Genomic DNA, 20303 nt, shown 5'->3' on the forward strand with positions numbered 1-20303 from the left:
GAATAAGCCACCAATTAATACATTAATAACCATTTATTATTGGAATTCAAATAAAATTCAAAAAACCGATTTAAATAAGCTTATTTGAATTTGGTTCAAATTCGGTTCTACCAAAAAAAAAATAGTATTATTAGTATGCTATGTAAAATAAATAAATCATAAGTATATTAATTAAAGAGTTAATTACACAAATGGGTCATGTGGTTTATACCTAATTTCGCCTTTGGGTACTAACTTTTTTTTAACAGGTTTAAATTTTATAGTTTCAATTTTGTAACACATTTGGATACTAACACCAAAATTAGTTAATTAATGATTAAAATACCCTTACATTTTTTTAAGTTTATCAATGTAACACATTTTGGTACTAACACCTAATTTTATTTAAGTTTAAATCAAGAGTAAACTGTCATTTTGGTCCCTGTGGTTTGGGCAGTTTTGCCATTTTAGTCCAAATCTCAAACTTTTAAAATTTGGGTCCCTGTGGTTTGCATTTTGTTGTCATTTTAGTCCAAAACTCAAAATCTCTCATTTTTTACTGTTTTAAAGCCTCTTTTTTGTCTTTATCTGCAGGGGTAATTTGGTCCATTTAAATTTCATTAAACCAATTCCTTTATTAAAAAACCCACATAATATAGATACCCCCTACCATCGTCATCTACCACCACCAGCATCATCTACCAATAAATCTAGGGTTTACTTAATCGATCTTGCTAATCCCAATCCTCTTCACCACCGCTGCGTTCCTAAAACCGTCACCACCGCCACTTGCCGCCTGCTTCATACACATTCCTCCGCCTCCGTCACCGGATCTCTGCTGATTATTATGTTGTTCTACACTGTCATATAGTTCCTCACTTCTGTCTTTATCATCTCTTGCATCACAGACAAAAACTCCGCACTAAATGGAGTCAAAACCTTTTCCAGTTGCTCCACTGCCGCGGCCGGAGCTGCCGAAGGTACCGGATCTCGTGATACCTTTAGCTGACGCATCGCCGTTGAAATCGCCATCGGAATTGACGTCATCACGTATGCGTTGTTGCAGTTGTTGTTTAGGTTTAGGTTTTGAGGATTTTCGACTCGAATCTGACGTAACGGCATCGCGTGAATTGGTACCGGCGGAGGTAACTAGCTCGCTACTGGCGACGGAGACGGCGGCATTAGCTGCATCGGCGTCGCGTTTGCCGTAGCCGCAACCGTAACCGCTTCATTTTCGACTCCAGGAAGCAACAAACTCAACGAAGTCATCGGATCTTTCACCGACGATGACGTGAGGTTCTCAGTGAGGTTAAGGCTCCACAAGTGCAAACCACCATTGTCGTTCTTCAATCTCCTGTGGGTTAGCGGTTTTTTTTTTTGGGTTTGATCTCTGGTTAGGGTTACGATTGGGAGGTTCAAGATAGGGGTGAGCAAATTAACCACCATAACCGATAACCGAACCATAACCGACATAACCGAACCACTAATAACCGATAACCAATGGTTATGGTTATGAAACTTTGTATAACCACTCAATCGGTTATGGTTATGGTTATGAAGCTTTGGTTAACCGATATAACCGAAACCGAACCGAACTTGTGATGTTAACTTTACATAATGGATTTGTGTTTTACAAAACCATATAGAGGGTTTTTAGTAAGATAAAAATATGTTAGTAACAAAATGATCTTGATGTAGATGTTATTTATTTTGATAAAGAACTAAGGTGTTATGGCCATAATTGTTTTTGTTTGAGAATTACCTTATTAAAAAGAACCCTAAATCGGTAGTTTAACTAAAAAGTTTAGTCTCCGTTATCTTATAAAATAGGCTCAAGCTAAGTTCAAATGGTGCACAACCCTATTTATTTCAAACCTTGCTTGGTTACTTAACCGAAATTAACCAAAACCGAACCATAACCGACTTCATAACCGATTAACCGTAACCGAAGTTTGGTTATGGTTATGGTTACCAAAACTCCATAACCGAACTAGAACCGAACTAGCGGTTATGGTTATGGTTAATAGTAAAAACCGAACCAAACCGACCCATGCACACCCCTAGTTCAAGATGATGATGTAATTGATCTGCGATAATGGGGTATTTATATTTGGGTTTTTTAATAAAGGAATTGGTTTAATGAAAATTAAATGGACTAAACTACCCCTGCAGATAAAGACATAAAAGGGACCTTAAAACAGTAAAAAATGAGAGATTTTGAGTTTTGGACTAAAATGGCAACAAAATGCAAACCACAGGGACCCAGATTTAAAAAGTTTGAGATTTGGACTAAAATGGCAAAACTGCCTAAACCACAGGGACCAAAATGGCAGTTTACTCTTAAATCAATTTTACAAAATCTATTTTTTATCATCTTTTTATTATATCTCTTAATTAACATAAAATGTGGTTATTTTTTTTATTTTCATATTTTTATTAAATTTGTTATTTAACATAAAATCTACTTGTTACACCAGTATTTTTTTAAATAGATTTTTTAAATAAAATCTACTAGCTATATAGTTTATGTAAATTAAATTTTTTACTCGTTTTAAATAATGTAAACATTACTCGTTTTCAATTTTGGATAGATATGATTGATAATAATAAATATCTTTCATGTAAAAAAATTTAAGCCATTTTTAACTCATTTTTTTTGTTCATTTACATTTTACTATTTTAGAAAAATATTTAATTTACGTCAAACTATATAGCTAGGTGAGTTAAAAAAAGGCTTAATTTTTTTTTTAATTTTATCTAAAATACCTAGCTATATAGTTTTATGTAAATTAAATATTTTTCTAAAATAGTAAAATGTAAATGAAGAAAAAATGAGTTAAAAAATGGCTTAAATTTTTTTACATTAAAGATATTTATTATTATTATTATCAGTCATATCTATCCAAAATTGAAAACGAGTAACGTTTACATTATTTAAAACGAGTAAGAAATTTAATTTACATAAAACTATATAGCTAGTAGATTTTATTTAAAAAATCTATTTAAAAAAATACTGGTGTAACAAGTAGATTTTATGTTAAATAAGAAATTTAATAAAAATATGAAAATAAAATAAATAAATACATTTTATGTTAATTAAGAGATATAATAAAAAGATGAAAATAAAAAAAATAAATAGATTTTGTAAAATTGATTTAAACTTAAATAAAATTAGGTGTTAGTACCCAAATGTGTTACATTGATAAACTTAAAAAAAAATACAAGGGTATTTTAGTCATTAATTAACTAATTTTGGTGTTAGTACCCAAATGTGTTACAAAATTGAAACCATAAAACCTAAACCTGTTAAAAAAAAGTTAGTACCCAAAGGCGAAATTAGGTATAAACCACAGGACCCATTTGTGTAATTAACTCTTAATTAAATGATTCTGAAGCCAAACTCAACATACTAGAAGTATATTAATATAAAAAAGAGTTAATTGCCCGGTTAGTTCCTGTGGTTTGCCATTTTTTCATGTTTAGTCCTCACCTTTTCAAAATAGCATGTTTGCTCCCTGTGGTTAAACAAATTGTTACTCGGATAGTCCCTGGATTGAATGACAGTTAGCTTGCTCAGTTAAAGAAGTGTGAAATGTCTTAACTACCCTTTATACATATATTAAAAAACAACAAATTAATTAATAAATAGTGTGGGACCCAACCCCTTCTTCTTCTTCACACAAACAAACAAACACCTGTAAACCCACCGTCGCCAATCGCCACCGTCTCCCTCCCTTCCCACTATCCAACCCCTCCTTCTCCACACCATCGCTTACTGCCACCTCCACCTCCACCAACACTTGCAACTACTACCCACTTCTGCCTCCACCCAAACCCACACTTGCAACTGAAAATCGTACTGGTCTGGTTAGGGAGATATACAGAATCATAAAACTCATATTCGGTTTCACAGAAATTCATCTATTCTTGCAATAGGCGATTGCTCTGAATATACAGAATCTAACAAATGTGATTCCATATTATCAACTAGTTCACCACAAAACTTATACACAATGTTAAAACTCGATGTCAATACATAACAAAAGTAGGTCATCTTTATAAACGAGATATCATAATTTCAATTTCAGATAAGAAAACTCAAGCAGATTATTAGCAATAGGCGATTGCTTTACCAGAATTTTAGCGTGTGCCGGAATAGTACGGCCACCGGAAGTTGAAATATAGATAGTAGTCTCAACGGAATTGGCATAAACATGATCGGATTGATAAACCGGAGGTGAACCGGAGCTTCTGCACATGTTGCCGGAAAATGTTGCTTGGCGGTAAAAAAAAGGATGAAGGGGGAGTGCTTCGCCGGAGAAGAATGGGAGGGAGGGAGGGGGTGTTTTGGCCGGGGAAGAATGTCACACCCCAACCGATGGCGGAATCATCGGGGCATGGCACTGAGCGAAACAGATTGTCCAGAAGTTTCCACAACAACTATCATTACTATTTAGTTTAAATAATACGTCCCATACCGTATCCCAAATAATAAAACAATTTATTACATATAGCATCTAGTCAAATATATTATTCCGACAACTCAGATTTAAATAAGAATATAAATATTGTTCAAATGCCTCTAGAGACTCGATCTGCAAGATCTACAGACAACTATGCTCTTAGACGCTTATTCCTAGTTCACCTCCCTAGCAGATAAGCATTCTAATTGCCTGTCACATAAGTTAAAATAAAGTCAATACATAAGATGTAAAGTTGAGCATACAAGTTTGATAATAGCATATAGATTTCGAAATAGTTTACGCATAACCAGCACGTACACAGAGGAAAACGAAACATGTTAATTATTGACATGGATCTATCGATACCAATGACTACAGATTAACTGTCTAAGACAGTTCGCAATACATGATTACCACCGTAATCCATGCAAGTAATTGTCCTTCACAACCCCCATGTGAACGGGTGCTGAGTCCAAACTATAGTACTACGTCGTTAAGGCAGGTAGACAGCATTCCACGTGTAAACATAACAACAAGCATTCATTTAGTCACGTAATACATGCAAAACGGTTAGCGTTTAAATAGTTGAGTAGTGTGTTCGATTGTGATTTAGATAAGTAACGTATGTAACACCCAAAAGTGCTAAAGCAAAAAGGGTTCGAGTATACTCACAACGATTGATTGATGGATTGAAGGGAGCGCTTGAGAGTAGGGTCAGCCTGAATAGTTCGATAGCATAACGATGAGTAACGCGTAGAATGGAAACAAGGGATGATGGGTCGAACAGCCTGGTCGATCGAACTGTAGGTTCGATCGAACGGGTTGTTCGTTCGGTTAGACAGTCCGTTCGGACAGCCTGTTCGATCGACCGGTAGGCTCGATCGGTTGGACTGTTCGAGTGGATTGTTTCTTCCTTTGAGTAGGATGTGTTTGTGTATGATGGCTTGTCCTTTTGAGGTTTTCGTTGTAGTATTTGAGAACATTGAAGTGTTCTTACCTTTCAGGTCGATCGATCGAACGGGTCGTTCGATCGGCCGGCTTAACCGATCGGTTAGACACTTCGGTAGTAAGTCCTCAGCTGGATGTCACCTGATCGAACAGCATGTTCGATCGGGTGGCACTCCAATACGTCGAACGAGTTGCAAAATCGATTAAGGGTTGAAGCATAGTATCTCATGATCCGATGAGTAATGTTATCGAACAGCTTGTTTGATCGAACATCACTTCGTTCAATACTATACATCATGAAATTGTCAAAGTGTGGGGCCATGTGCTAGCCGATCGGCTGACATGTCCGATCGGTTGGGCTGTTCGTTCGAACAGCCTGTTCGATCGGTCAGCATTCTGACCTGTCAGCCTGTTCGTCTAACACTTGGCTGTTCTGATTGTTTGATGTTATATCGAGGTATTTTGACAACGAGCTGAACCATGGCACCTTCGTTCTTACTTGTTTCCTCTGCTCGGACAGGAATCACCCAAGTCCGGCCGGTGAATGGTTCGGAACGGTAGTTTAACGTTTAACCCGAAATCAGTGAACCTCGTAGATAGAATCCGAATCTTGAACCACACAACCATTAGAATGATTAGTGAGTTGGCTCAAGCTCCGTTTCTACCGGTTTGAAGGCATTGAGTGTAAAAGAGTTGAAAGAAAGTTGGAAATCATTCTTTCAATCCTTCACACCATGTAAATGTTCAGATCTGTGATAGATCTTAGTTTGTTTATGTGGAAATCGGCTAAATCCAAGTGATTCTTGGTGGATTGAGGCCAAAACATGAAGTTCTTGAAGAACACCATGATGACATCATCCTAGAATGCTTAGATCTTGATGATTTCACGGTTAGAAATCACGATATGAAAGATAGAAAGGTGTAGTAGCATGTATTGATCAAGAAAGTACAAGATTTAGGATGAAATCTTACCAGGATTGAGAGAAATCAGAGAAATAGTGAGGAACACGAGCTGGTCGGTCAGAGGGTTTCCAAAAGTGGAAAGAATGAAAATGACAGGCTTATTTATAGGCTTCCAAAAGGGGAAAGGGCTGGCCGATCGGCCAGGCATCCCGATCGGACAACCTGCTCGATCGGACAGTCCGTCCGATCGGCTGGGCTGTTCGATCGGCTAGGAGCCTGATCGATCCACAGCCTGTTTCGAGTGTTCGATGCGACGATTTCTGATATTTCGATTTTGATTGAAGACGGTACGGGTACGATAGAGTTTCCTATTCAAATTACTTTTAATCCCAACCATTATATCTACATACAAGCATCTACATTCCATATTCGATTTCGATTTCGATTGAGTTCGATTGAGTTTCGAGTTTCAATTCGATTGATCACCACACATAGCATAAAGTAAACACGCACAGGTAACACATAAGGCACACACACACGTAATATAACACCAAATTCGCATAATTCGAGTTTCGAGTTCGATTGATGGTTCGATTAGCTTGGTTATTGATTGACTAACTTTATCGCATTGTTACTTCCTACTATTCACAGTCGTAAAGCATTTCGCGTCGAGTAAACATTCGATTACCTCGATTCTTTGATTAACAACACTTACTCCACATAATAGAAAACATAAAATAGACTTTTTACAGTCAAAGAAGTCAAACTTGACTTGGACTTTGACTTTGACTTTCAAAAACACGGGGTGTTACAGCCTCCCCTTGTTTAGGGAATTTCGTCCCCAAATTAGGCTGAAAGCTGTACAGCACCGTGAATGATTTTAACAATTTCTTGCTTCAAATCTTCATTTAAACAACTGCGGGTACTTAGCCTTTATGTCGCTTTCGAGTTCCCAAGTAAACTCCGCGCCTCGTTTGCCTTCCCATCAGACTTTCACGATAGGGATGCGCGAGCGTCTGAGTTGCTTGGTTTGGCGATCCATGATTTCGACAAGCTTTTCTACGAAATGCATCGTTTCATTGACTTAAAGGTCGTCAAGAGGTACAATCAAATCATGATCAGCTAAGCATTTTCAGAGGTTTGACACGTGAAAAGTCGGGTGGACGTTACTAAGTTCCTCCGGTAGTTCGAGTCTGTAGGCGACTTTGCCGATCCTTTCCAGAATCTTAAAAGGTCCAACATATCGAGGCGCTTGTTTCCCTTTCTTGCCGAATCTGACCACACCCTTCCAAGGTGATACTTTTAGGAGTACGTAGTCGCCAACGTCAAATTCGAGGGGCTTGCGTCTTCTATCGGCGTAACTTTTCTATCTATCCCTGGTTTTTGACAAGTTGTCTCGAATCTGGAGGATTTTGTCAGTCGTCTCTTGTAGTAACTCGGGACCGGTTAGTTGCGAGTGACCGATCTCGTGCCACACAATAGGTGAACGACACCTTCTTCCATATAAGGCCTCGAATGGTGCCATTTGTATGCTGGCATGATAACTGTTGTTGTACGAGAATTCGACTAATTGTAGGTATTTGTTCCAACTACCACCGAAGTCTATGACACACGCGCGGAGCATGTCTTCAAGAGTACGGATCGTTCTTTCAGTCTGTCCGTCGGTTTGAGGGTGGAATGCGGTACTCAGGTTAAGCGTCGTACCAAGAGCTGCTTGAAACGTTTCCCACAATCGCGAAGTAAACCGAGCATCACGGTCTGAAATGATGTCACGAGGCATACCATGATTACAAATGATCTCGTCGGTGTAAATTCGGGCTAGTCTGTCACACCCCAACCGATGGCGGAATCATTGGGGCGTGGCACTGAGCGAAACAGATTGTTCAAAAATTTCCATAACAACTATTATATAATCCAGTTAAAGATACGTCCCATACCGTATCCCGAATAAACAAATACATTGTTACAGATAATATCCAAACAAGAAATTCTGTTCCGACAACTCAGATTCAAACATAACAAAACTAAATATTGTTCAAATGCTCCTAAAGACCCAGCCTGACAAGATCTACAGACATCTGTTGCTTTTTCCTGATAGACAACTATTTGTTGGGGCCTCTAGAGCTTTATTCTAGCCTCGCTTTCCTAGCAAGCAAACATCTTAAACACCTGTCACATACGTCAAAATAAAGTCAATACATATATGTAAAGGTGAGCGTACAAGTTTGATAATAGCATATAGAGTTCGAATAGTTTACACATAACCAGCACGTACACAGAAGAGAACGAAGCATGTTAATTATCGAGATGGACCTATCGATACCAATGACTGCGGGTTGACCGTCCGGGACGGTTCGCAATACATGATTACCACCGTAATCCATGCAAGTAATTGTCCTTAACAACCCCCGTGTGAACGGGTGCTGAGTCCAAACTATAGTACTACGTTGTTAAGGCAGGTAGACAGCATTCCACGTGTAAACACAATCAATAAGCATTCATTTAGTCACGTAATACATGCATATTGGTTAGCGTTCAAATAATTGAGTAGTGTGATCGATTTGTGATTTTGATAAGTAACGTACGTAACGCCCAAAAGTGCTAAAAGCAAAAAGGGATCGAGTATACTCACAGCGATTGACTGATGGATTGAAGGGAGCGCTTGGGAGTAGGGTTAGCCTGAACAGTTCGATAGCATAACGATGAATACGCGTAGAATGAAAACAAGTGTAAGTGGGTCGAACAGCCTGGTCGATCAAACGGCAGGTTCGATCGAGTGGTTTGTTCGTTCGGCTGGACAATCCGTTCGGACAGCCCGCTCGATCGGCCGGTAGGCTTGGTCGGTTGGACTGTTCGAGTGGATTGTTTCTTCCTTTTGAGCAGGATGTGTTTGTGTATGATGGTTTGAACTTTTGAAGTCTTTGTTGTAGCATTTGAGAACACTGAAGTGTACTTACCTTTCAGGTCGATCGATCGAACGGTCTGTTCGATCGGTCGGCTTAACCGGTCGGTTAGGAACTTCAGCATTAGTCCTCAGCATGGTGTCATTCGATCGAGCAGCCTATTCGATCGAATAGCCTGTTCGTTCTAATAGCATGTTCGATCGGGTGGTACTCCAATGCATCGAACGAGTTGAAAATCGATTAAGTGTTGAAGCATAGTATCTCATGATCCGAAGAGTAATGTTTACCAATCGAATAACACGTTCGATTGGGCATCACTTTGTTCAGTACCATACTTCATGAAATTGTGAAATGTGGGACCCTGTGCTAGCCGATCGGCTGGCCTGGTCGATCGGCTGGCATGTCAGATCGGCTGGGCTGTTCGTTCGAACAGCCTAGCCGTTCGGCCAGCCTTCTGACCTGGTCGTCCTTTCGTCTAACACTTGGTTGTTTTGATTATTTTGACATAATTTCGAGGTACTTTGAAAACGAGTTGAACCATGGGCGTGGGTTCTTACTTGTTTCCCTGGTTCAGACAGGAATCACCCAAATCCGGCCGGTGAACTGTTCGGATCGGTAGCTTAACGTTTAACCCGGAGTCAGTGAACCTCGTAGATAGAATCCGAATCTTGAACTACATCACTGTTAGATGATTAGTGAGTTAGTTCAAGCTCCGTTTCTACCGGTTTTAAGGCATTGAGTGTAAAAGAGTTGAAAGAAAGTTGGAATCCTTTCTTTCAATCCTTCACATCACGGAAATGTTTAGATCTTCAGTAGATCTTAGCTTGTTTATGTGGAAATCGGTTAGATCCAAGCTATTCATGGTGGATTGAAGTCAGGACATGGTGTTCTTGAAGAACACCATGCTGACATCACCCAAGAATGCCTAGATCTTGGTGATTTCACGGTTAGAAATCAAAAATCGAAAGATAGAAAGGTGTAGAATCATGCATTGATAAAAAACGTACAAGATTTAGAGTGAATACTTACCTGAGTTGAGAGAAATCTAAGAAAAAGTGAAGAACAGGAGCTGGTCGGTCAGAGCTTTCCAAAAGTGGTAAAGATGACAATGACAGCCCTATTTATAGGCTCCAAAAGAGGAAAGTGCTAACCGATCGGACAGACATCCTGATCGGCTGGCCTGCTCGATCGAACAGTTGGTTCGATCGGCTGGCATGTTCGATCAGTGTCTCCTGTTCGATCGGTGACCCCCTTTTGAGTGTTTTGCGATGGTTTTTGATATTCCGATTTCGGTTGAAGACGATACGAGTACGATAGAGTTTCCTAGTCAAATTACTTTTAGTCCCAACTACTATATCTAACATACAATCACCTATAATTCACCTTATCCTAACGTTACCATTCGTTGTAGTTCGAGTTCGATTGTATTCGATTTGAGTTTCGAGTTTCGATTGATTAACACACAAAACATAAAATAAACACGCACAGGTAACACATAAGGCACGCACACACGTATAATAACAACCAAAGTTCGCGTAATTCGAGATTCGAGTTCGATGATAGTTAGATCGGTTTGATTACTGATTAGTTAACTTATCGCATTGTTACTTCCTACTATTCACAGTCGTAAATCGGTTCGCGTTAAAACGTTCGATTACTTCGATTCTTTCTGATTACAACACTTACTCCACATAATACAAATAAAATATAAAATAGACTATTTACAGTCAAAGAAATTCAAAGTTGACTTGAACTTTGACTTTGAAAACACGGGGTGTTACAGCCTCCCCTTGTTTAGGGAATTTCGTCCCGAAATTAGGCTTGAAGCTGCACAGCACCGTGAATTACCAATTTGACGCTTCAGATTCCCATCGGACTTTCACGATAGGGATGCGCGAGCGTCTGATTTGCTTGGGTTGGCGATCCATGATTTCGACAGGCTTTTCCACGAAGTGTAGCGTTTCGTTGACCTGAAGATCGTCGAGAGGTACAATCAAATCATGGTCAGCTAGGCATTTTCGGAGGTTCGACACATGGAAAGTTGGGTGGATATTACTAAGTTCCTCCGGTAGTTCGAGTTTGTAGGCGACTTTTCCGATCCTCTCCAGAATCTTAAAAGGTCCAACATATCGAGGCGCGAGTTTCCCTTTCTTGCCGAATCTGACTACATTCCAAGGGGATACCTTTAAGAGTACGTAGTCACCAACGTCAAATTCAAGGGGCTTGCGTCTTCTATCGGCGTAACTTTTCTGTCTATCCCTGGCCTTTGCCAAGTTATCACGAATCTGGAGGATTTTGTCAGTCGTTTCTTGTAGTAGCTCGGGACCGGTTAATTGCGAGTGACCGATCTCGTGCCACACAATAGGCGAACGACATCTTCTTCCATACAGGGCCTCGAATGGTGCCATTTGTATGCTGGCATGATAGCTGTTGTTGTACGAGAATTCGACTAGCGACAGATGTTTGTTCCAACTACCACCGAAATCTATAACACACGCACGGAGCATGCCTTCAAGAGTACGGATCGTTCTCTCAGTCTGTCCGTCGGTTTGAGGGTGGAATGCGGTACTTAGGTTAAGCGACGTACCGAGCGCTGCTTGAAACGTTTCCCCCAATCTCGAGGTAAACCGAGCATCACGGTCTGAGATGATGTCGCGAGGCGTACCATGATTACAAATGATCTCGTCGGTGTAGATTTGGGCTAGTCGTTCTACCTTGTAGTCTTCCCGTATTGGCAAAAAGTGGGCTGATTTGGTCAGACGATCTACTATAACCCAAATGCTGTCGTGACCTGATGGCGTGGGTGGAAGTTTGGTTATGAAATCCATAGCTATACTCTCCCACTTCCAGATGGGAATTGGAGGTTGTTCGAGTAAGCCGGAAGGTCGTTGATGTTCAGCCTTAACTCTTGCACAAGTCAGGCAACCTCCAACGTAGAGAGCGATATCCCGTTTCATACCCGGCCACCAGTACTTATAACGAAGGTCCTGGTACATTTTGTCAGCACCGGGATGAATAGAGTATCGGGACTTGTGGGCTTCGTTCATTATAATCTTTCGCAAATCGGTCCGCCTAGGGATCCAAATTCGGTCCATATAATAGAAAATCCCATCTGCTTTGCTTACAAGCTGAGCTCCATCATGATAGATCCTCTTTCTCTTCAATGTGTGCTCGTTAAAGCAAGCATGTTGAGCTTCGCGGATTAGAGCTTCGAGGTTGTGCTGGGCTCGAACATTTCGAATACTGAGCACGTAACTCTTTCTGCTGAGTGCGTCTGCAACAACATTCGCTTTGCCTGGGTGATAACGAATCTCACAGTCGTAATCGTTGAGAAGTTCTACCCATCGGCGTTGACGCATATTAAGTTCCCTTTGATTGAAGATGTGTTGTAAACTCCTGTGATCGGTGAAGATCGTACACTTGGTACCATACAGGTAGTGTCGCCAAATCTTTAATGCAAAGACAACTGCGCCTAGCTCGAGGTCATGGGTTGTATAGTTCTTCTCGTGGACCTTGAGCTGACGAGATGCGTAAGCTATAACCTTGTCTCGTTGCATAATAACACAGCTAAGACCGAGGTTAGAAGCATCACAGTAGACAAGAAGTCGTTGCTTCCGTCGGGCAGCATAAGAATTGGAGCATTGCACAACATATGCTTGAGGGTTTGAAAGGCAGACTCTTGTGCGGTTCCCCACACAAAAGGCTTGTCTTTATGGGTAAGAGCGGTAAGCGGCACAGCGATCTTGGAGAATCCTTCGATAAATCGTCGATAATAGCCCGCGAGTCCGAGAAAAGAACGAACCTCAGACGGGTTCTTAGGCGTAATCCAACTTTTAACTGCTTCAATCTTCGCGGGATCGACGTGTATACCCTGACTATTCACGATGTGACCCAGAAACTGAACCTCCTCCAACCAGAATTCACACTTGGAGAACTTGGCATAGAGTTGATTCCCCTGAAGTAACTCGAGAACCAAACGTAGATGTTGCGCATGTTCGGCTTTCGACTTGGAATAAATCAGGACATCGTCGATGAACACAATGACGAAACAGTCAAGATAAGGCTTACACACGCGATTCATCAGATCCATAAAAACCGCAGGTGCGTTGGTTAGACCAAAAGGCATAACAACGAATTCATAATGGCCATAACGGGTTCGAAAAGCTATTTTGGGTATATCTTCCTCTTGTATGCGCAACTGATGATAACCTGAGCGTAGATCGATCTTCGTGAAACACTTAGCACCTTGCAGCTGATCAAATAAGTCATCGATTCGGGGCAAAGGGTAACGGTTCTTGATGGTTAACTTATTCAACTCCCGATAGTCGATGCACATCCTGAACGACCCATCCTTCTTTTTAACGAAAAGGACTGGTGCGCCCCAAGGAGAGGTGCTCGGGCGAATAAAGCCTTTTTCAAGTCACTCCTGGAGTTGGTTTGAGAGTTCCCTCATTTCGGATGGCGGGAGTCGGTAAGGGGCTTTGGCAACAGGGTTAGCTCCAGGAATGAGGTCGATACGAAAGTCGATATCACGACTTGGAGGTAGTCCAGGAAGGTCATCAGGGAACACCTGAGGAAATTCGCGAACCACTGGAATGTCTCTAATTTCGATTTTCTTTTTCTTTTCCTTCTCCGCTACTACAATGTTGGCCAAGAAAGCGCTGTATTCCTTGCGGAGATACTTGCTAGCTTGGATGCATGACATAAGTTTAAGACCTTTCGAAGCTGTTTCACCGTACACACACAATAAATCACCATTCGCGAGCGAGAATCAAATCATCTTTTCGAAGCACACAACTTCAGCATGGTTTTTGCGAAGAAAGTCCATGCCTACTATGACGTCAAAACTGCCGAGTTGCATTGGAATAGGGTCGATTGGGAAGATATGATTGTTGAGCTCGAGAGTGCAATCATGGAGAACAGAGTTAACAGCGACGGTTCTTCCGGTAGCGACTTCGACTTCGAATGACGAGGGGAGATAAGAACGCTTACGACTAAGGAGCTTCTCGAACTCAAACGACACAAAGCAGTTATCGGCTCCAGTATCAAACAAACATGATGCATAAATACCATTCACAAGGAACGTACCATTAACCACGTTGTTGTCTGCCTGGGCTTGACGGGCATTGATGTTAAAGGTTCTGGCACGGGCTGCTTGCTGTTGCTGCTGAGGCTGCTGCTGTTGCTGCTGCTGCTGGAGTTCTTGCTTCACAACCCGGTTCGGGCACATGTTTGCAAAGTGGTTAGGGTCACCACATGCAAAGCAGACTCGAGCATTGACCACGGGTGCTTGAGCTGCAGGTTGGCCTTGAGGGGCTGGAAGCAAAGCTTGATGAGCGGCGGCTTGAACTGGGGCTTGACGGGGACCATAGCGGCAGTTCGCAGTGAAATGACCGTAAAGATTGCAGTGGGCGCAGAAACGACAGGCAATTCCCACCGGATGATGGTACGAGCATGTCGGGCAGAGCGGGTGGGGACCTGTGTAAGCGCGCTTAGCTGGCGGCGAATTGATCACTGGAGCTTGTCGATGGTGAGACTGCTGCTGAGCCGGTACGGCCTGCAGAGGGGCAGCAGTTGTTGTCACAGCACAGTTCTTGTTGCTGGAGTTGTTGTTGTTGTGCTTCTTATTTCTTCTTGATGACTTGGAGGGTTGAGCAGTGGTGGTGTCGACGGTTGACGTGGTGGTGGCTTGGTGCAGAGACTTTGTATGCTTATCCCAGAAACCAGACTTTACCCGCTTGTCATTGATCTCAGCGGCAAGCAGGTAGGTCTCTTCAATCGTTGATAGCTTGGCGGCATGAACGAAATCGGCAACACAATCGGGTAGAGCTCGAATGTACTTCTTGATGGCCATATCTGACGTCTTGACCTGATCGGGACAGATGATGCTGAGCTGTTTAAAGCGTGCAGTTAAAGCAGCGTTGTCTCCATCCTTCTGCTTGATGTTCCAAAACTCGTCCTCCAGCTTTTGGCATTCATGGGGAGGGCAAAATTCGTCCATCATAATTGCCTTTAACTCTTCCCAGGTCAGCTCATAAGCTGCATCATTCCCGCGCTTGTTTCATTCAGCCGTCCACCAGTCTAGAGCTCGGGACTGGAAGACGCCTGTAGCATTGTGGGTTTGGAGATTCTCAGGACAACCGCTTTGGCGCAGAGTGACTTCAACTGAATCGAACCATTGAAACATGGCAGTAGGGCCATCTTCTCCGGTAAACTCTTTGGGTCCGCATGCTTTAAACTGTTTGAAGCTGAAAACAGTCTTGTTAGCATCCTTAGGGACTTCAGTTCGCGACTTCTCAGGCGATTTGCTGACATTTTCATACACCTCGCTCACAGTTTTTGCCACTTGCTTGGCGATGTACACCTCGCTCACAGTTTTTGCCACTTGCTTGGCGATGATAGCAGCGAGACGCTTGTCTCTCTTTTCTTGGCGGGTGAGTGGGGTTCGGTGTCCAGATGACGACATGGTCTGCAACAGACATCGTCGTATGTCTCAGACACAACAAATCGAATCTCACCTCACACGTCTACTACTTACTAAAGCTTAGAAACACGTCGAATCACGCATCACATAATTACTTAAACACAAATTCACAGATTCACATAATCATAGAAGCACATAAGCACGTAGGCACATAGAGCATAGAGACATCTAAGCAGAGGCAGTCAGAATACAGAAACCTATCATTCAAAGCTCGCGAGTCGTTCATATATAGCGATCGCGTATAGTATATCGAATAGTATCGTATAATTGTATAGCATGTCGAGTATACTATAGCGGGTATCGTAGTATAGTATTGTTTAGATTTGTAACGACTTGTTAGCGTGTTGAGATAGAATAGCAATACGAGTCGTGTGTGTCGATCGAAGTGATAGCAAAATCGAACGATTCATCAAAATAAAACGTATAAACAAATAATTACACATAAAACACATAAAAATCAACGAATCATCAGAGTCTGCGGTTACGGGCTCAGAATCGAAACACATAAAATCGAGAAATAGATTGTCTGCGGCTACTAGACATTGACTACCCAAAGCGATTCGACTATTCACATTAGACTTGTCGTCACGTTTCGACTTTCGGGCTCGTGCTTCTGCCTCGATTCTTGGGCATTCAACACGCATTCCTTAGGTCATACTTGTGAGTTCAGGTCGTTGGAGTCCGTCGAGGCTTTGGTGAGACAAGTAAAAGTTGGAATAAGTTGCCAAGATTCGGGTTCCACCCTTGGCTTAGCAATTTCTTCCTTGTTTTAGTAAAATTTGAGGAATTAAGCAGATAATTCTGTCGAGAGTTTGCGGTCTTCACACCTATTCTCGATGAATAATCTCCTCCCAATTGGGAATAAATTACAGACTGAACAAATAATTTAGTCGAGAGTTCGAGGCTTTCACACCTAACCTCGACCAAATTACTTGTTCAGTGTCAGATGATTATGCGATAGCAGTGTAGTGCAAAGTAAGATTAATGAGGCATATAAGCTTGGTCTGGTGGTTCCTAACTATAGTCTAGGTCTCTAAGACAGCGACCCGGACTAGGTCGTGTCCTGCCTAATTCCCTATAGTTATGGCTCTGATACCAATCTGTCACACCCCAACCGATGGCGGAATCATCGGGGCGTGGCACTGAGCGAAACAGATTGTTCAAAAATTTCCATAACAACTATTATATAATCCAGTTAAAGATACGTCCCATACCGTATCCCGAATAAACATATACATTATTACAGATAATATCCAAACAAGAAATTCTGTTCCGACAACTCAGATTTAAACATAACAAAACTAAATATTGTTCAAATGCTCCTAAAGACCCAGCCTGACAAGATCTACAGACAACTGTTGCTTTTTCCTGACAGACAACTATTTGTTGGGGCCTCTAGAGCTTTATTCTAGCCTCGCTTTCCTAGCAAGCAAACATCTTAAACACCTGTCACATACGTTAAAATAAAGTCAATACATATAATGTAAAGGTGAGCATACAAGTTTGATAATAGCATATAGAGTTTGAATAGTTTACACATAACCAGCACGTACACAGAAGAGAACGAAGCATGTTAATTATCGACATGGACCTATCGATACCAATGACTGCGGGTTGACCGTCCGGGACGGTTCGCAATACATGATTACCACCGTAATCCATGCAAGTAATTGTCCTTAACAACCCCCGTGTGAACGGGTGCTGAGTCCAAACTATAGTACTACGTTGTTAAGGCAGGTAGACAGCATTCCACGTGTAAACACAATCAACAAGCATTCATTTAGTCACGTAATACATGCATATTGGTTAGCGTTCAAATAATTGAGTAGTGTGATCGATTTGTGATTTTGATAAGTAACGTATGTAACGCCCAAAAGTGCTAAAAGCAAAAAGGGATCGAGTATACTCACAGCGATTGACTGATGGATTGAAGGGAGCGCTTGGGAGTAGGGTTAGCCTGAACAGTTCGATAGCATGACGATGAATACGCGTAGAATGAAAACAAGTGTAAGTGGGTCGAACAACCTGGTCGATTTGTTCGTTCGGCTGGACAATCCGTTCGGACAGCCCGCTCGATCGGCCGGTAGGCTTGGTCGGTTGTACTGTTCGAGTGGATTGTTTCTTCCTTTTGAGCAGGATGCGTTTGTGTATGATGGTTTGAACTTTTGAAGTTTTTGTTGTAGCATTTGAGAACACTGAAGTGTACTTACCTTTCAGGTCGATCGATCGAACGCTCTGTTCGATCGGTCGGCTTAACCGGTCGGTTAGGAACTTCAGCATTAGTCCTCAGCATGGTGTCACTCGATCGAGCAGCCTATTCGATCGAACAGCCTGTTCGTTCTAATAGCATGTTCGATCGGGTGGTACTCCAATGCGTCGAACGAGTTGAAAATCGATTAAGTGTTGAAGCATAGTATCTCATGATCTGAAGAGTAATGTTTACCAATCGAATAACACGTTTGATTGGGCATCACTTCGTTCAGTACCATACTTCATGAAATTGTGAAATGTGGGACCCTGTGCTAGCCGATCGGCTGGCCCGGTCGATCGGCTGGCATGTCCGATCGGCTGGGCTGTTCGTTCGAACAACCTAGCCGTTCGGGCAGCCTTCTGACCTGGTCGGCCTTTCGTCTAACACTTGGCTGTTTTGATTATTTTGACATAATTTCGAGGTACTTTGACAACGAGTTGAACCATGGGCGTGGGTTCTTACTTGTTTCACTGGTTCGGACAGGAATCACCCAAATCCGGCCGGTGAACTGTTCGGATCGGTAGCTTAACGTTTAACCCGGAGTCGGTGAACCCCGTAGATAGAATCCGAATCTTGAACTACATCACTGTTAGATGATTAGTGAGTTGGTTCAAGCTCCGTTTCTACCGGTTTTAAGGCATTGAGTGTAAAAGAGTTGAAAGAAAGTTGGAATCCTTTCTTTCAATCCTTCACATCACGGAAATGTTTAGATCTTCGGTAGATCTTAGCTTGTTTATGTGGAAATCGGTTAGATCCAAGCTATTCATGGTGGATTAAAGTCAGGACATGATGTTCTTGAAGAACACCATGCTGACATCACCCAAGAATGCCTAGATCTTGGTGATTTCACGGTTAGAAATCAAAAATCAAAAGATAGAAAGGTGTAGAATCATGCATTGATAAAAAACGTACAAGATTTAGAGTGAATACTTACCGGAGTTGAGAGAAATCTGAGAAAAAGTGAAGAACAGGAGCTGGTCGGTCAGAGCTTTCCAAAAGTGGTAAAGATGACAATGACAGCCCTATTTATAGGCTCCAAAAGTGGAAAGTGCTAACCGATCAGACAGACATCCTGATTGGCTGGCCTGCTCGATCGAACAGTTGGTTCGATCGGCTGGCCTGTTCGATCAGTGTCTCCCTTTAGATTGGTGACCCCCTTTTGAGTGTTTTGCGACGGTTTTTGATATTCCAATTTCGGTTGAAGACGATACGAGTACGATAGAGTTTCCTAGTCAAATTACTTTTAGTCCCAACTACTATATCTAACATACAATCACCTATAATTCACCTTATCCTAACGTTACCATTCGTCGTAGTTCGAGTTTGATTGTATTCGATTTGAGTTTCGAGTTTCGATTTGAGTTTCGATTGATTAACACACAAAACATAAAACAAACACGCACAGGTAACACATAAGGCACGCACACACGTATAATAACAACCAAAGTTCGCGTAATTCGAGATTCGAGTTCGATGATAGTTAGATCGGTTTAATTACTGATTAGTTAACTTTATCGCATTGTTACTTCCTACTATTCACAGTCATAAATCGGTTCGCGTTAAAACGTTCAATTACTTCGATTCTTTCTGATTACAACACTTGCTCCACATAATACAAATAAAATATAAAATAGACTATTTACAGTTAAAGAAAGTCAAAGTTGACTTAGACTTTGACTTTGACTTTGACTTTGTCATTTGAAAACACGGGGTGTTACATAGTCGTTCTAGCTTGTAGTCTTCCCGTATTGGCAAGAAGTGGGCTGATTTGGTCAGACGATCAACTATAACCCAAATGCTGTTGTGACCTGATGGCGTGGGCGGAAGTTTGGTTATGAAATCCATAGCTATACTCTCCCACTTCCATATGGGGATTGGAGGTTGTTCGAGTAAGCCAGAAGGTCTTTGATGTTCAGCCTTAACTCTCGCACAAGTCAGGCAACTTCCAACATAGAGGGCGATATCTCTTTTCATTCCCGGCCACCAGTACTTGTAACGAAGGTCCTGGTACATTTTATCGGCACCGGGATGAATGGAATATCGGGATTTGTGGGCTTCGTCCATTATAATCTTTCGCAAATCGGTCCGCTTAGGAATCCAAATTCGGTCCAGATAATAGAAAATCCCATTTGCTTTGCTTACAAGCTGAGCTCCATCGTGATAGATCCTCTCTTTCTTCAAAGTGCGTTCATTAAAGCAAGCATGCTGGGCTTCGCGGATGAGGGTTTCGAGATCACGCTGGGCTTGAGTATTGCGAATACTGAGCAGATAACTCCGTCTGCTGAGCGCGTCGGCAACAACATTTGCCTTGCCTGGGTGATAAAGAATCTCACAGTCGTAATCGTTAAGAAGTTCTACCCATTGGCGTTGAC

General features: G+C 41.7%; 1 pseudogene; it reads right to left on the reverse strand.

The window, feature by feature from the left end:
• Positions 1-698: 698 nt before the first annotated feature.
• Positions 699-1425, reverse strand: LOC118486510 (annotated as a pseudogene).
• Positions 1426-20303: the final 18878 nt, after the last annotated feature.

This window comes from Helianthus annuus, chromosome 14 (genome assembly GCF_002127325.2).
Source record: "Helianthus annuus cultivar XRQ/B chromosome 14, HanXRQr2.0-SUNRISE, whole genome shotgun sequence".
NCBI classification, from domain to species: Eukaryota; Viridiplantae; Streptophyta; class Magnoliopsida; order Asterales; family Asteraceae; genus Helianthus; species Helianthus annuus.